The sequence below is a fragment of the Coptis chinensis genome, chromosome 3, assembly GCF_015680905.1.
Source record: "Coptis chinensis isolate HL-2020 chromosome 3, ASM1568090v1, whole genome shotgun sequence".
NCBI classification, from domain to species: domain Eukaryota; kingdom Viridiplantae; phylum Streptophyta; class Magnoliopsida; order Ranunculales; family Ranunculaceae; genus Coptis; species Coptis chinensis.
In genome coordinates this window covers 51652161-51668026 of record NC_141458.1, presented here as the reverse complement: position 1 = coordinate 51668026, position 15866 = coordinate 51652161, and the positions used below count along the sequence as shown (strand labels likewise).

The window sequence follows — 15866 nt, the reverse complement described above, 5'->3', positions numbered from 1 at the left end:
GAAACACCGTATCAGAGCCGCGGTTCTGCAAAAGTGGAAGAGGTGTACGACAGCATGTGAAAGAACAATGAGGTCAGAGTCAAAGGGGAGGCAGCTTAACAAGAGAGGAACAGGGGGCATGAGAGTGGGGCCGAGGAAACCTAAAAATACAGGTGTGCCAAGATGAACCAAAGGATAAAGGGGGATCAACGGCTAGGAAGGAAGAGAAGGCAGTATAAAGAGGAACAGTGGAGAGAAGAGAAGAGAGGAAAAAGGAAAGAAAAGAGAGAGAGAGAGAAGAAAAAGAGGAGGATAGGATTAGGACATAGAACCTTAGAGGTCGTAAGAGGTGTTCATACAGGTAATACTGATAATATATATCTTTTAATAGACTGCAACAATGCACCAAGTATTGGAACTAACGCACTTTGGCGAGTTGTTATTTATTAGTCCTTGTGAATCAGCTATAATCTCAGTGAACTCACAGTGCCATCAGCCAGGAGTTGGTACCTCAATCAATAAATTAATAAGTTCAAATTAATTGTCTTGTCAATCAACAACATCTAAGTGATACTACATATCTAATCAATGAAATTGCAAGGTGCAACCGTATAGGCTGTGAAGTCTTTCAATCTCTTCTTATACGACGAATCATGTTCTGTATGAGTTTTACATGTCGAATTGTTTTTCATTTTGATAAAGTACATGTCAAACTATCAACTGTCAGGAAAAATGCTTATTCAATTTAAAACTCATATTTGTTGATTGATAACTGTTGACTTAACCAAGTAGAGCATTCCGGGGAACAATTTCAAAGCAATATATTGCATTCATATGTATGTATCATTGTTAAGGGAAGGACTACCTATAGAAACGATTCTCTCAAGACAGACCCCATTTTTTCTCAAAGCAGACCCCAAACTTAAAATTGTCTCTTGGTACACCCCATATGGGCCTTGTCAACCCAAAGTCCAAAATTGTCTTAAAATTGTCTCTTTTCACTTTTTTCGGTTGTTCTCTTTCTTCATCCTCCTCTAAAAACAAAAAACCAACTGTGTCCCTTCTCTCCATTTCAAGTAATAAGAACACCACCTTATTCTTCAAGTTTCCATTTTTTTTTTCACAATTGTCACTAACAATCTAGTTTTTTTAAGTGTTTAAAGTAAGTTATGTAAAAGTTTTATACTTTTATGTTCTTATATTTAATAAATGTTATGTTTTTCTTGATTCTAATAAAGAATAAGGTAATCTGCGATTTAGAACAATCACCACTGGTTATTTTGCCCTCTTTTGTTTGCTTCATAGATTAATTTCTATATGATATTTCCTTAAGGAATCAAATACAGTGACAATGTAAGTGACATATTTTTTTTTACTGCATTTTAGCTCATTTGTTGGTATTATAGTTGTTCATAACCTTCAGTACTGACTCTAAATCTGTAAACTCGTATAACAATGCATTCACTGTATTTTAGCTTTGTTGATATTATTGTTTAGTTGGGTTTCTATATGCAGCATGTATACATTGCTCATTGGTTTTTCATGGCACAGTCACAAGCTTGCATTTTCTGTCTTGCATCATAAACTTTGGGTTGCAATTGAAATTTAACTATTGTTAGCTATTGACGTATTATAGGGATAGTCATGCCGCCTCGAAAAAAAAAAGGTGAAAGTTGGCTCTAGACATCCTTCAGTTAGGGTGCCCCAAACGACATCTCATCGAATACAAAAAAACAAAAAAACAATGGTTGTAGAAGACCATATTGAACGTGGTGAACTTGTTGTGGCTTTCTCTCGGATTGTGTTAATAGATACATAGATTGGTTCAACAATATTAGCCATCCTCATAATCGGAATCCGAAGCACTTTTCACAAGTTCATAGACTTCCACCAGTAAATTGGGTAAGATGTATATATATTTTTTTATTTCTACTTATATTCGATTTCATTATGTACGAAAAATATAATATATCTAATGTTAGTCATATTTGTGATATGTATTTAACTCTCAAATTACTTTATAGGAACTTATTGTAGCAAAAGCGAAGTTGCTTAAAGAATCGTTGGACACAGGAGGAACCCAAGATGTTCATGGGATGTTAGCACGTGAGAAGATGATATACAATGTTCTCCAATTCAAACAAATTATTCAAGAAAGTTCACAAAGTGGAGGTGGTGCGGTGAAAATAGTGGGGGTGGTCAAGATAATGGTGGAGATGGTGGTGAAAATAGTGGAGATAACATGGACATTGACACAACAAAGTTGACAAAACGACAACTTGCAATGAGACAGAAGAAAAAGAAATGATGGTGTTAATGTTAGTGTTATAAATAATGCTTGTTAGAGGAGATATAAATGATTTTGTTATTAGTTTCAATATGTAGCCATTTGATGCCAACTTCTTGTTGACCATCTTTTATATTTTTGTCTCTCACAAAGGTGTATTGTTATTAGTTTTAATATAAAGGATTAGGTCCTTTTTCTAAATGATGTCATGTCTATCTCAACTCTCAATAGGGTAAGAGAGAAAATTGGCCAATAATTATACTTGAAGACTATTACTTGAGTTGTTTCCTCTGGTATTGCTGATTGTGAAGGTGCGGGTGTACACATGGCCGTACTGTTTGAACTTTGGACTCAGTTGGTAACAATGTCAGCTTTCAGTCTCTGTTAGCAAGTGTATTTTATAGCATTAAAATTCAAAATACACTATCTCTGATTCTAAAGTCAAACTTGTAATGGATTGATGCTTTAAAACTTGCAATGGATTAGGCCAGATTTTGGTTATCTACATCCGCGCTCCTTTAAGAAAAATAAAGCTAGTCACAAAATGAAGTCCAAGCAATATTGGTAAGTAAACTGAAAAGATAAAGATTTTTGACTGTCCAGTTCAACCAACTAAAGCAGAAAAGGCTAACCTGATTATTAGAACATCGTTTCTCTTTAAGTTAGTTTCGTTAAACTGATCTTAATGCAGGACCAGCCAATTCTAATCAAAGTGTAAGACAATCCAGTTCAACCAACTAAAGCATATAAGGCTAGCCTGGTTAGAACATCTTTTCTCTTTAAGTTAGTTCAGTTAAACCGATCTTAATCTAAGTGTAAGACAGTCCAGTCTAACCAACAAAGGCATAAAGGGATATTCTAACTTGAACATCTTTGTTTTTATAAGTTAGTTTAATTAAATCGTTCCTAATGCAAGACCGGTACATCTCATGCATCTATGTATAAGACGGTCCATTCCAACCAACAAAAAGGGGCATAGAATAGCCCAATTTGAACATATACTCTTTTTAAGTTAGTTACATTAAAATTTGAAATTTGAAATTTTGACAAAATATTTCGGTCCATGTAATGATGCAAGGTTTATGGGTGGATTAATCTTAATTACTATTGATATTAGTTGTTAATATAATATTAATTTATTTGGAGTGTTAGCATTGGTTAGGTATATATATATATATATATATTATTTTTAGTAAAGTGTTAGTATAGAAAAAGGGTTTTTTTTTAAAGTAGAAAGAAGGGAGGGCTTATTTGCTTAAGTTGGAATAAAGGGAGGGCATTATAATAAATATGTTATTTGTTTAAGAGTTTTAGTAGATAAACATAAAGCCTTTTACAGAAACAGAGTTTTTTTGTTTTAAAAGAAAGCATATTCGATATTCAAAGAAAGCTTGCGTTTTCAAACAAAATTTAGAGGGGTTTTGTTTAGAAATGATTGAATTGACTTCTCTAGGTGATTAGGGTGGTTTTGGTGTTGATTTGGGTGACGAAATTTAAAGCTTTTAAGTGGTAAGTTTGCTGATTTTCCATCCTCTTTGCTTCTTCTTCTTTTGTTATCATCTAGAATCATATTTTGAGTAGAAATTTATGATTTAAACACTACCCTATCATTATGCTATGAGAACCATACTATATTCTTTAGTTTTTAAGTGTTTAGACATAATTTTTCATGGGTTTTTGTTAGGTATTTGTAGAAACACGAATTTGAAGTTGAGTAGTTGTAATTTTCATTGTGTTAGTTGATTTTATTGAATGGAGGATATGAACAGTAATAGTGGAGTGTATTTCGATTTTCGTCGATGAATTTTAAATCATGTAGAGTGTAGTAGTGTTTGGTATTATGGTTAGAAACTAGAGAATTCTTGTAAGTTTAGAGTATGACTTAATGATTAATATAAGTTACCAATATTTATTTCAGTGGTTTGGAATGGAAGAGAACTAGTGGTTTACGAGTTAACCGAGGCTTGGGTTTCAGTTGCGAGTAGAAGGTACGTGAATATTACTTCTCTTAGTCATTTATGAAAAATATATATTGTATGATATTTGGATGTGATGCCTGTGATTTCTTGGTTGTGCTGTAGAATGATTGACTATGTATGGTATTGGTTTGAGAGATGGAAGTTAGTTGATAGGGTAACTTGCTATATTATTGAGTTATCAGTTATGATTACAGGATTGAAGAATGGTAAGTATTGATTAAGGGTGTAAGTAATTTAAATTAGCCACGGGCTTGTCATTTAAATTAGCCGCGGGCTTGTCTTTTAAATTAGCCGCGGGCTTGTCTTTTAAATTGGCCGCGAGCTTTGTCATTTAAATTAGCCGCGGGCTTGTCGTTTTAATAGGTCGTGGGCCATTGTCGTTTAAATAGGCCGCGGGCTTTGTCATTTAATATTAGCCGCAGGCTTGTCGTTTAAATAGCTCGTGGGCCATAGTTTATTCTAAATACTTGTATATCGATACTCTAGGATGTTTGGAAGAGGGTTGTTTGCGATTCCTTATATATAATTCTTTGTATTCATCCGGTAACAAAGAATTATATTGGATGGTTAAGGAATACATCTCTTAGCGGTTATGGGGTTTCTAATAGATGAAAACATTCTTAACGTAATCTGGGAAATCCCACATACTTTTCTGGGCATCCATTTATCTCTGTAGATTAATTAGAATGTGGTTTGATTTGTGGAAGGTACACAGGTTGTGGTAGATATTGCTATGAAGGTTAAATTGGTTATTTAAATGTTTAAGCTTATACTAGAATATTATATATATGCGTGAAATGTTTTTATGATGATTAATAGCAGTTGTATCTTCCTACTGGACTTTTGTTCACCCCCCCCCACTATCTCCCTTTTTCAGATATAACTATCGAAGATTGCAGTACGAGTTTAGTGGAGTATGTAGAGCAGCACAAGGAGTAGAAGCTTTGGAGTGAAGCTGTTTATAGTTAACCTATTATTTTCATGTATGTATATGTTGGTAGTGTAGTCAATACTTTATCTTTTGGAAGGTGTTGTGTATATGTTTTGATGGGGTTGAATATATTTGGTTCGCGTTGTATATAGATATGTTTTGGTTTTCAAACTAGGTAAAGTTATATAACTTGGAAGGGTTGATATATGAATATTAGGTTATTTTGATTTTTCAGGTTATGATAGGTTTAGGTATATGAAATGTTGAATACACAAAGGAAACTTTGCTAGATTTTTGTAGAAAAAAAAAATATATGAGGGTTTATTTAAATTTTAATGTTGAAAGTAATCTTATTAATGCCTCGTAATCTTTATTGATTTTGGGACGTTACAGTCCAACTTACTGAAGGTCATAATGTTAGCTCTATTAGGCTGACACGGATGTCAAATATTAGCCCAAAAATATCGTTTCCGTGTTCAATTTCAAAATTCAAATTCAAATTTTGGGCGGGCTTTGAGATTTCACCGAAATTTAAAATCCAATTTACAATTTGAAATTTTGGATAAGAAATTTCAATTCAAATTTTGTGTTTTGAATTTCAAATTGATTTTGTGTACATTATCACTAACTCAAATTTCAATTCAATTCATGTGTTTCATATTGTATTGAACATGAAATGAAGAATACAAACCAAATTACCAAAATATTGTGTTTGAAATTTGACTAAAATTTTAAATTCAAATTCAAATTTTAAATTTTGGGTTGGAAATTTCATTATATGCACTCTAAACCCAAACCCAAAACTGAGTTGTGTATTTAAATTACAGAAATAATTTTGTGAATCAAAATTCAATAATAAATTTTGAATTAAAGTTAAAATATGTTTTTCAAATTCAATTTCATTCACATCTCTATAAAGTACAAAACTTTACCAATAAACCTTAAACCCTGAACTCATATGTACATCAATAGTGTAGTGGGGAAGACCATAAAATAAATATGTACATTTAAGTGTACAAACAATGGTTTGTAATGTTTTTTTAATTATTTTCTTAAAATCAAGATTTTGTTAGCCAATGTGGACCAAATTTTAGTAAATTACTTAAAATTGACCAATTTTGTCCAACTAAACGGTTTATAAACCCTAAATCCTAAACTAAGTCGTGTATTTAAATTCCAAAAATAATTTTGTTAGCCAAAATTGAATAATAAATTTTGAAAAAAAAAATTTGTTCAAATTCAATTTCATTCATATCTCTATAAAGTACAAAACCTTACCCATAAACCTTAAACCCTGAACTTATATGTGCACCTATAATATAGTGGGGAAAACCATAAAATAAATATTAGGTGTACAAACAATGGTTAGTGATGATTTTTGAATTATTATATTAAAATCAATATTTTGTTAGCCACTGTGACTCAAATTTTAGTGAATTAGTAAAATTGACCAATTTTGACCAACTAAACTGTTCATATCAGCTATCCAAAACGAAATATGTGTCTCTATTTGAAATGGTTGGTGAAATTGAATTTTGGTCCACCCATCCAATGCATACAAAGTTAGCCTAATCTGAAATTATTTCCTTTTAAAGTTGGTTCCAATAAACCGTTCTTAATGCAGAACCACACAATCTTTTCTCTTTATAAGACGGTCCAGTCCAACCATCCAATGCAAAACAAAGTTAGCCTAATCTGAATGTCTTTTCTTTTAAAGTTGGTTCCAATAAACCATTTTTAATACAGGACCAACACAATCTCCTCTCTTTATAAAACGGTCTAGTCCAACTATCCAATGCAGACAAAGTTAGTCTAATATGAATGTCTTTTCATTTTAGGTTAGTTTCGCTAAACCGTTCTTAATGCAGGGTCAACACAATCTACTCTCTTTATAAGACGGTCCAATCCAACTATCCAATGTTAGTCTAATATGAATGTCTTTTCGTTTTAGGTTAGTTCCTCTAAATCGTTCTTAATGCATGACCAACACAATCACCTCTCTCTATAAAACGGTCTAGTCCAACCATCCAATGCATACAACGTTAGCTTCACCTGAATGCCTTTTATTTTAAGGTTGGTTCCAATAAACCGTTCTTAATGCATGATCAACACAATCTCCTCTTTTTATAAAATGGTCCAGGCCAACCATCTAATGCAGACAAAGTTAGTCTAATATGAATGCCATTTTGTTTTAGGTTAGTTCATTTAAACCGTTCTTAATACAGAACCAACACAATCTCCTCTCTTTATAAGATGGTCCAGTCCAACCATCTAATGCAGACAAAGTTAGCCTCATCTGAACATCTTTTCTTTTAAGGTTGGTTCCAATAAACCGTTCTTAATGCAGGACCAACACAATTGTAGGAACCGTTATTTTCAGAACTAATATTTCTACAAACCACAAGAACCACGCGCAGCGGAATCAATGGGGTTCACGGTTTTAGATAGAAAACATACCTTTTCGATCCAGTTTAGATAACTCTGAGAATCCAAGCTTTATGAATCCGAATCAACAATCAACCCCTTGATCTTCTGTTGTATTCCTTTAGAATAGACTAGACGTTGTGTGGGCAACGATCTACCAATCCCCTTCTTTCTCAGAAAGCTAGATCCAATTTTGGATCTATTTTTCCTTGCCTCTTTTTCTAATACAGTGAATAGTGATTTTGGCCAAGAGAAAGAGTATTCTATTTATAGGCTACAATAGGGACCATGAGGAGAAATTAAGGTCGGGCCTCCTGACGGGCTTGGGCTTCCTATGTTCGCCCAGAACACACGGCCCAAGTCCGTCAACAAATGACTTATTCCACTAAAGGTCATTGTTGCCCTACCGCCCTAATCCCAAATTACGTGTCAGCGTTTATGGGCTCCATATTATATGCTCGTTGATCTCCACGTGTTTAAGATATCGAATGTCCATTGATGAAGTCAAGTTACTGACAACTACATTAATCAACTTCTTATGTCCTTGATTAGTACCACTCAACCTCATTGTCATGTCGGAATAAATCTACCTGCAGGGTTTACATGACAATCTTTTTGAGCTCCTCAAGGGGACATCATCAACCCGACTTCCTGCGGGTCACAGATTTCTTCTATAATCAACAGCACACCTTACATACAATGTCATTACCCAATCCATCAAGTTTGTTGATTCACAAATGAATCTCACTCATTGATGATTTAAAGGAATGTACAATGCACGTAAGTGCCCATTATTATATCCGGATTAAGAGGACAAACATCCATAATAATAGAGGCGTTTGTTCTCTTACATAGTCAGTATAAAAAGAAACAACCTCACTTGGTCTTGTTCAATACACACAAAGTGTATTAGTGTAATCCTATAGTCAAGATAGACTAATACCAGAATATCATACAACCGTACTAATGGTTTGTCCAAATCCATCTAGGTTGTGAACAATTACTTATACTTTATAAGGTACTGATGATATGAACTTTTATGTGTTCACACCATATTATCTACAACATAAAGTATTAGACACATGCATATAACTAATAACATATATAATATGCATAACATTTGCCCATATGATTCTCATTCAAAAAATGAAGAATTAGAGTTAATACAAAAGTAATGTTTTTAGTATATAACCCTACTCCCACTTATGCTCAAAGCATTGCTTTTTACTATACTACTAACAAATCTCTCACTTATACTTAAAGCTATGCTGCCAAACATCTGATTCCCATCCCCTCAACATGCCTGTCAAGGGGTCAACTAGGTTATCTTCTGATGCTATCTTGGTAACATAAACATCTCCTCTTTTCTAGGTGGTACTTGCGCTCAATGTATTTACTTGCTTACAAGAAGTTTCGGACCCAAAACTAATTCTTTGGCTGCCTCAGTAGCTGCCACATATTCAGCTTCCATGGTGGAGTCAGACAAGCATTTTTGCTTGACACTCCTCCATATTATGGCTCCACCTCATAAGGTAAACACACAACCTGAGGTAGACTTACTCTTGTCCCTATCTGACTGAAAATCAAAATCTGTATGACCCTAAGGGAACCAAACTATCTGCATGGTATACTAACATATAATTCTTAGTCCTTTTTAGGTACTTCAAAATATGTTTTACCGCAGTCCAATGCCCTTGTCCTGGGTTTTTCTAATATCTACTAACCATCCCTACAGCAAAGCAGATGTCTAGCCTCGTGCATAACATGGCGTACATTAAGCTTCCTACAGCCGAAGCATAAGTAACTGCTTTCATGTCCTCTATCTCTTTTGGTGTTTTGGGACACATATCCTTTGATAGAGGAACTCCATGCCTGAAAGGCAAGAAACCTTTCTTGGAATTTTGCATGCTAAAATGAGTCAACACAATATCATTATAGGTAGCTTGGGATAAGCACAACATCCTTTTCTTGCGATCTCTTATAATTTTGATCCAAAGGACGTGACCCGCTTCTCCCAAGTCCTTCATATCAAATAGTTTGGATAACCATACATTTATGTCTGTCAACACTTTTACATTGTTTCCAATGAGTAAGATGTCATCTACATAAAGCACAAGAATTACCACCATGTTTCCATCAAATTTCTTGTACAAAACAAGATGCTCTTGACCTTTTTCAATGAATCCTTCTAGTTGCTCCATATAGATGGTTTCCTCAAGACTTCCATTAAGGAAAGTTATCTTGACATCCATTTTATAGACCCACTTGCATCCAATGGGTTTTATATCATTGGGTGGCTCTATAAGCTCCCAGATCTGATTAGAATCCATAGATTCCATCTCAGAATTCATTGCCTTTTGCCAAGATATTTCATCTCTATCTTGGAGTGCTTCATTGTAGGTCCAAGGATTAGGATCTTGGTTATCAGAGGTTATCTCTAAAAACATTCCCAAACCAAACTACCTGTTAGGTTGTTTAACAATCCTCCCATTACGACGAAACACCTCTTGTTCTTGTACGTCATTAGTGACATCGCTGTGGTTCCTATTCTTGTATAATTGGTACTGAAGTAGTTTAAAGTCTCTACTCTCAATACTTGTAGAATAGTACTACTTGAGGTAAAAATTAATGCACTGTGGGTGGAATAAAATTAATGATGTATAAATTGCCTTCTAATGCACCAGAACAGATAAAATGTTTATTTTTCTTAATGACAATCTTGTCATTTAAAAGAAACAGAATATCCATCCTTAATTAACATAGAAACTGAAATCAAGTTCTTTCTAAAATTAGGCACATAAAGACAATTCTTTAACACCTTAGTCTTATTTCTACCAAAAGATAAATAAACATCTCCCACTGCAACAGCTACTTCTTTCGTAGCATCCCCAAAGATATGGCAATCTCTCCAGCACTAAGTTTTCTGGTTTCATGGAACCTCTGCAATGAAATGTAGACATGGTTAGTGGCTTCCGTATCTACATACCAGGTACTGGTAGATAACACCGCTAAACATGTTAAACGACTAGTGCATGAGACATACCTCCATTATTCTCTTTCTTGAGAAGAGGACAATCTGGCTTCTAGTATCCTGACTGCTTGCACTTGTAGCATTTGCCCTTAGGCTTTTTCACAGCTCCTTGAGGTCCCATGCCCTTCTTTGCCATATTCTTATGCTTCTGAACATTATTCTTCTTCTTTCAACCATTAGGCGTAGAAGTAGAAACCTTCCGATAGCATAAACCCTGAACATAACTCGCTTTAAAGAGACTCTCACCGTGAAGTTCGTCATCGGCCCGCCAAAGAATACAATCTTTTGTTCATGTTGTAGTTAAGGCGGAACGGTTTAAACCTCTCAGGCAGCGTCATGAGAATGATATCGACCTGCGTTTCCACATCGATATCAGCTCCAAGGATCTCCAACTCATTCAGATAAGCCATCATCCTGAGTATATGATCCCTTACAGGAGTCCCTTCAGTCATAGTTGTGGTCATCAAGTTTTTCATGGAAGTTTGCCTAGCAGCCCTATTCTGGTGTCCGAAGAGTTCCTTGAGATTGAGCATCATATCATAAGCCATGGTCATGGCCTGATGTTGATGTTGCAGCATACCTGACATAGATGCCAGAATGTAACACCGCGACATCTCATCTGCCTTGTTCCACTTCTTATATGCTTCTTTCTCCTCTTCTCCAGCAATATCTTCAGGCTTAGGTGGGCATCCCTCATAGAGTACATATTTGTACTCTTCAGGAGTCAACACGGTATCCAAGTTGCGTTTCCAATCTATGTAATTAGGGCCAAGAAGTTTGTTTTCCTTAAGAATAGTTGCTAGTGGGTTGAAAGTAACCATTTTGAAAACCGAGAATCACATAAAATAACTATTATGTAGGGGCAAAAACTTCTTGAGTTAATAACAAAAATTAATTAATTAATCAACCCATCACTTGCACCTTCCACACCGAGAAGTAGTAAGCCACGATAGTGTGGACGTTTACCATTATACATTCGTGAAAATACTTACACTACACCAAATTGGCCAAAAAACAACACCCACATGAGATGATAAATGACGGTTAATAGCTATTGTAATAGAACATCGGCCAATGGCTCTCATTGGGTAACTCAAAGGCTGTCGTAGTGTATCTAAGAAATTCGGCCCATTCGCGCTTAAGACTTAAGTGAAATATTGAGTTGTCCCGCTCAATTTTTTGAGGGCATCCGAAACTTATGGTGAAAACTTCTCAAAATTTCAGTTCTCTCTTTTCACCTCACATCAAGAGCTAGGGTTTTAAGTTCTCTCTCTTCTCCTTCAACATCCAGAACTAGGATTTCAGGTAAGTAATTTCACATTCTCTGTCTCAAGAACTTGGGTTTCAGGTAATTTATCGTTCTCCTCTCTTTTTATGCTTTCAGTTCTTCACTTGGGTTCTGGCTCTGGTGGATTTCTCTTTATAATAGTGCATCCAATTAACAGGTAATTTTCGTCTTATTATTTTATTAATGGCTGTTATTAGTTAAATAATTAATTTTTGTTGTTGTTATGTTTTACTCCATTGCATGGTTTTTTCAAAAAGGTTGAATTTTTCCTTAAAGCTGATAAATTTGATGTTAGATTCATTGTTAATTGCATCAGAAGTTTCACAAACAAAATTTTTAGCTTGGTCATGAAACCACATTAGTGTGTTTTAGCTTGAAAAATATTTTGCACCACAAAATTATGTATAATAGATTTTGATTTCATGTGTTTTATTGTTGTTGGGTTGTATATACATGATTAGTATATTTAGTTGTATTTATCAGCTGAAGCCTATTTGGTGGCTTGTTTTTTTGTTCACTGGTTTTTTGTTGGATCAATTTGTGTGATGTTTGTGGCTTGAATTTCATTGTTGTTAATCTATTCCTATGAAGTCTATTGCAAATGATAAGTCTTATATATGCTCAATTGGTAGCTCAGTTTCACTTCTGTTGTGTATTAATTCACTTTAACATGCTATTGAATGACATGCTATCCATATAAATTAACTTTAGACCTCCTCACTATGAAGTTAAGTAGACCACAACTATATTTCATCATCTTGGATCAGTATGTAATTTTGTTGGGACCGATTATGAGTATCAAAATTTAGAAAATCCTTAAGTGTTTGTGTTGATATGGGTTATAGCAGTTACCACCTAGTTGTGCACTTGTGCATTATCCGATGAATAAGTCATGTTAGTTAAAATATATAATTTTATTGCTATTAGTAAGACTTATTATGCCAGTTTGTACAGGTTCATACAAGTCCATTGTACAAGTCTGTTGAAGAAGAACCACATGCGACAGGTACGCGAGGATCAACTGGGGTAGCAGAAATACGGGTAAGTATGGCCCATTTATTTATGTGACTTGTGCTCTTTTTGTTGTTAGGTAATGCATAGACTTAGTGTGTGCATATGCTAAAATTGTTTATAGATTCTATTGGTCCTGTATATTGAAGTTGTGATGCTTTTGAACTCTCTTGTAGATGTTTGTTTTGTTAAGAGTCCATGTGATGTTGATACTGAGGGGCATGTTAAGTCTTGAATTCTCGTTAAGAGTAATTTGGTAAATTATGCTCGAAACCGGACACATACTTGATTATCAAGCCGGGTTAACGTTTTAATCTTATGTAACTTAAATAAACTTAACACTGACTTAGAAGCTAAGTTAGTTGATTTCCAACTCACTGAAGGAAATTTTAATTTACATATCATTGGTTCCTTAGAATTAATAATTGTCACATAGTGAATAAATATATAAATGAATAAATAAGTGAAACAATTTAATTATATAATAGTTATATACTAAAGTTCGTTAAAAATACTCGCTTAGTTGACATGAGTCCCACGCAAATTTTAGACTAGATTAAGTCATTTAGTGTCGTTTCGCATTTATCAATTTAAGAATACACTATTTTCTGTTTTGTTTCTATGGATGGATATCCTGAACTTTTTAGGAACTTAGTACCATTTAATGACTAAATGTTTTGGTTGAGTTTTCTGTTTTGAGTTTTGGTTGAGTTTCTATGGATGGAATATCCTCAACTTGAATATGTTATGAGAATCAGTGGTAGTGTTAGTGGGTTGTAAAAGTACTAAAAGAAGCTGCGATGGTTTGTTAGTAGGAGCTGAGTAACTTCTTGATGGGAACCTTTAACTATTGCTATTAGGCTGAGTCGCTGAGTAGGCTATAAAATTGTTTCTATTAGCCATTTGATGATGGATAAGGACTGGGCTTTGTCTATTTCGCACACTTCAAAAGGCACAAGTATCCGTTTATTATCGATGCTATTAATGCTCTGAACTGTAGGGGCATTTTGGCCCCGATTCGCCTTTTAAAAAAAAAATAAATGAAAAAAAAAAGACACTTGTCAAGTGTTGTAAAAAAAAAGACTGCAAAAAAAACGGGTCACCATACGACACCCAAAAGTGTCTTTTTTTTGGAAAAACGACATCCAAAAGTGTCTTTTTTCAACAGATATGGTGTAGTGTATGTTATGGGCCATGACCAACTAGATGATAGGCTTGATGACTAGCAGCTTAAGTCTTTGGTCTTTTTGCCTTTAGAAACTGGTGTTGCTAAGTTGAGGATTTGTCATGTAAATTTATTAAAGTTAGAACTAGAACTAAAGGACAAAATAAGAGAACTAAAGGACAAAATAAGATAACTAAAGGACATATTATCAACTGATTTAGAGTGATATGATTACCTGGGAGAATTTCTCTGGTATCAACATGGATCAAAATGTGTGGATCTTGTAATTAGTATCGGTGAATGGTGATGACCTGAATGGACAAGATGACCCATGTGATATTGGAACTTTGGTTCAAAAGCATAATATTATAGGACAAGTCTACTATTATGTGTTGCTAGGATACTGAAAATTCTAAACAGTTTGCATTGCCTCCATCTCCCAATGATGATGTCAGACATGACCGATTCAATGGTGGTACATATAAGGAAATGGTTATTCAAGTTCCCAGGGCCAGGTATTAACATCAGTTCTCTGTTGGGAAAACTCTCTTTATGTGATTTTATTTACAAATATTCAATTTTTATCTGCTATCGACTTGAGCCAGTGATTTAAAGATTGACTAATGTACAATGTCGCCCCACTTGGTATGTTGGAAACCACAGAAACCTGCAAGATTAGTGTGGTTATCTGAACCAAGTCTTAGTAAATTAGTCTGTGAAAATAGCCTGTTATGTCTTGATTCTTCTGTTAAATGAAATGTTGGGTTTCAGAAAAGAAACAAGAACACCGTAGTCACGTAGCACAGGGTTTCTGGGCTGAAAGTGTTGTTTGTGAGTTTGTAGTGGTGCCCTAGGCTTAGGCCTTGTACCTAGGGGGGTGGGGGTGGGGGTGTTCTATTCTTTCTTAGGCTTTGAACAAGGACTTGACTTTGGTTCAGGAAAATCAGGTGCTTCTATATCACTTGGTACTTTTTCTTATTCTTTTGTTCTGTTGCTACACATGGCCAGTATCTTATTTCACCGTTTCGTGTATATATGATTATTCTACTGTAAAATGTTGTTTTATTTTCTTATTTCAGTGGACATCGCCACTAAACTTAATTTTATTAGTCTATCTCGATTCTAGAGTAGGAAGCTGCTGGTGCTATTATAGATGTAAGTGATTCTTTTTCTTACTTGTACGATTTCTGCTTGTGTCTATTCATGGCGAGAAACTCTTCTTATACTCCATCCTTATATTGTTTTTGTGTAGGATTCTTTTATGTGTTGTTTCCATTGTGGTGTTTTGGGGTGGTGGTTAGATATGGGATACTTTTTCTTGTTAGGTGAGACCATATTTACTTTGGAATTAAAATTATTATTGCTCCTGGAATGAAATATGTTTTTTTAAATAGATAATTCTTATATTAAGTTTGCTTTGGTTGCAGGAGACATGGAGTTAAAAGAGAACAAGTTTTTACCTGCAGAAAACTAGATTATAATTGCCAACCCAGATCTAAACATTGTATGTACCATATTTTTTTTTTATTTCTGTAAATGAGGTGGTTCATGATAGGTTTAGTTTATGTTGCTTTCTTCCTTGGGTATATCTTACATTAATAAGAGCTTGTAGCTCATATATTTTCATAGCTTCAAATCCTCCATAACTTGTGCATATACTCGACTTTCTCCTGACCATTTGTCCAAGGGATTTCAATACTTAATATTCTCGTAAGCTTCCATTTGTTTAATAAATATTTGTAAGTGTGGAAGAGTTAAGCACTTAAGCATC

General features: G+C 34.5%; 1 long non-coding RNA gene across 1 annotated transcript; it reads left to right on the top strand.

The window, feature by feature from the left end:
- Positions 1-3626: 3626 nt before the first annotated feature.
- On the top strand, positions 3627-5366 carry LOC147509955 (uncharacterized). Its single transcript, XR_015216688.1, has 3 exons — positions 3627-3775; positions 4185-4254; positions 5123-5366. It is a non-coding gene; the product is annotated as an uncharacterized LOC147509955 (long non-coding RNA).
- The last annotated feature ends 10500 nt before the right edge of the window (positions 5367-15866 follow it).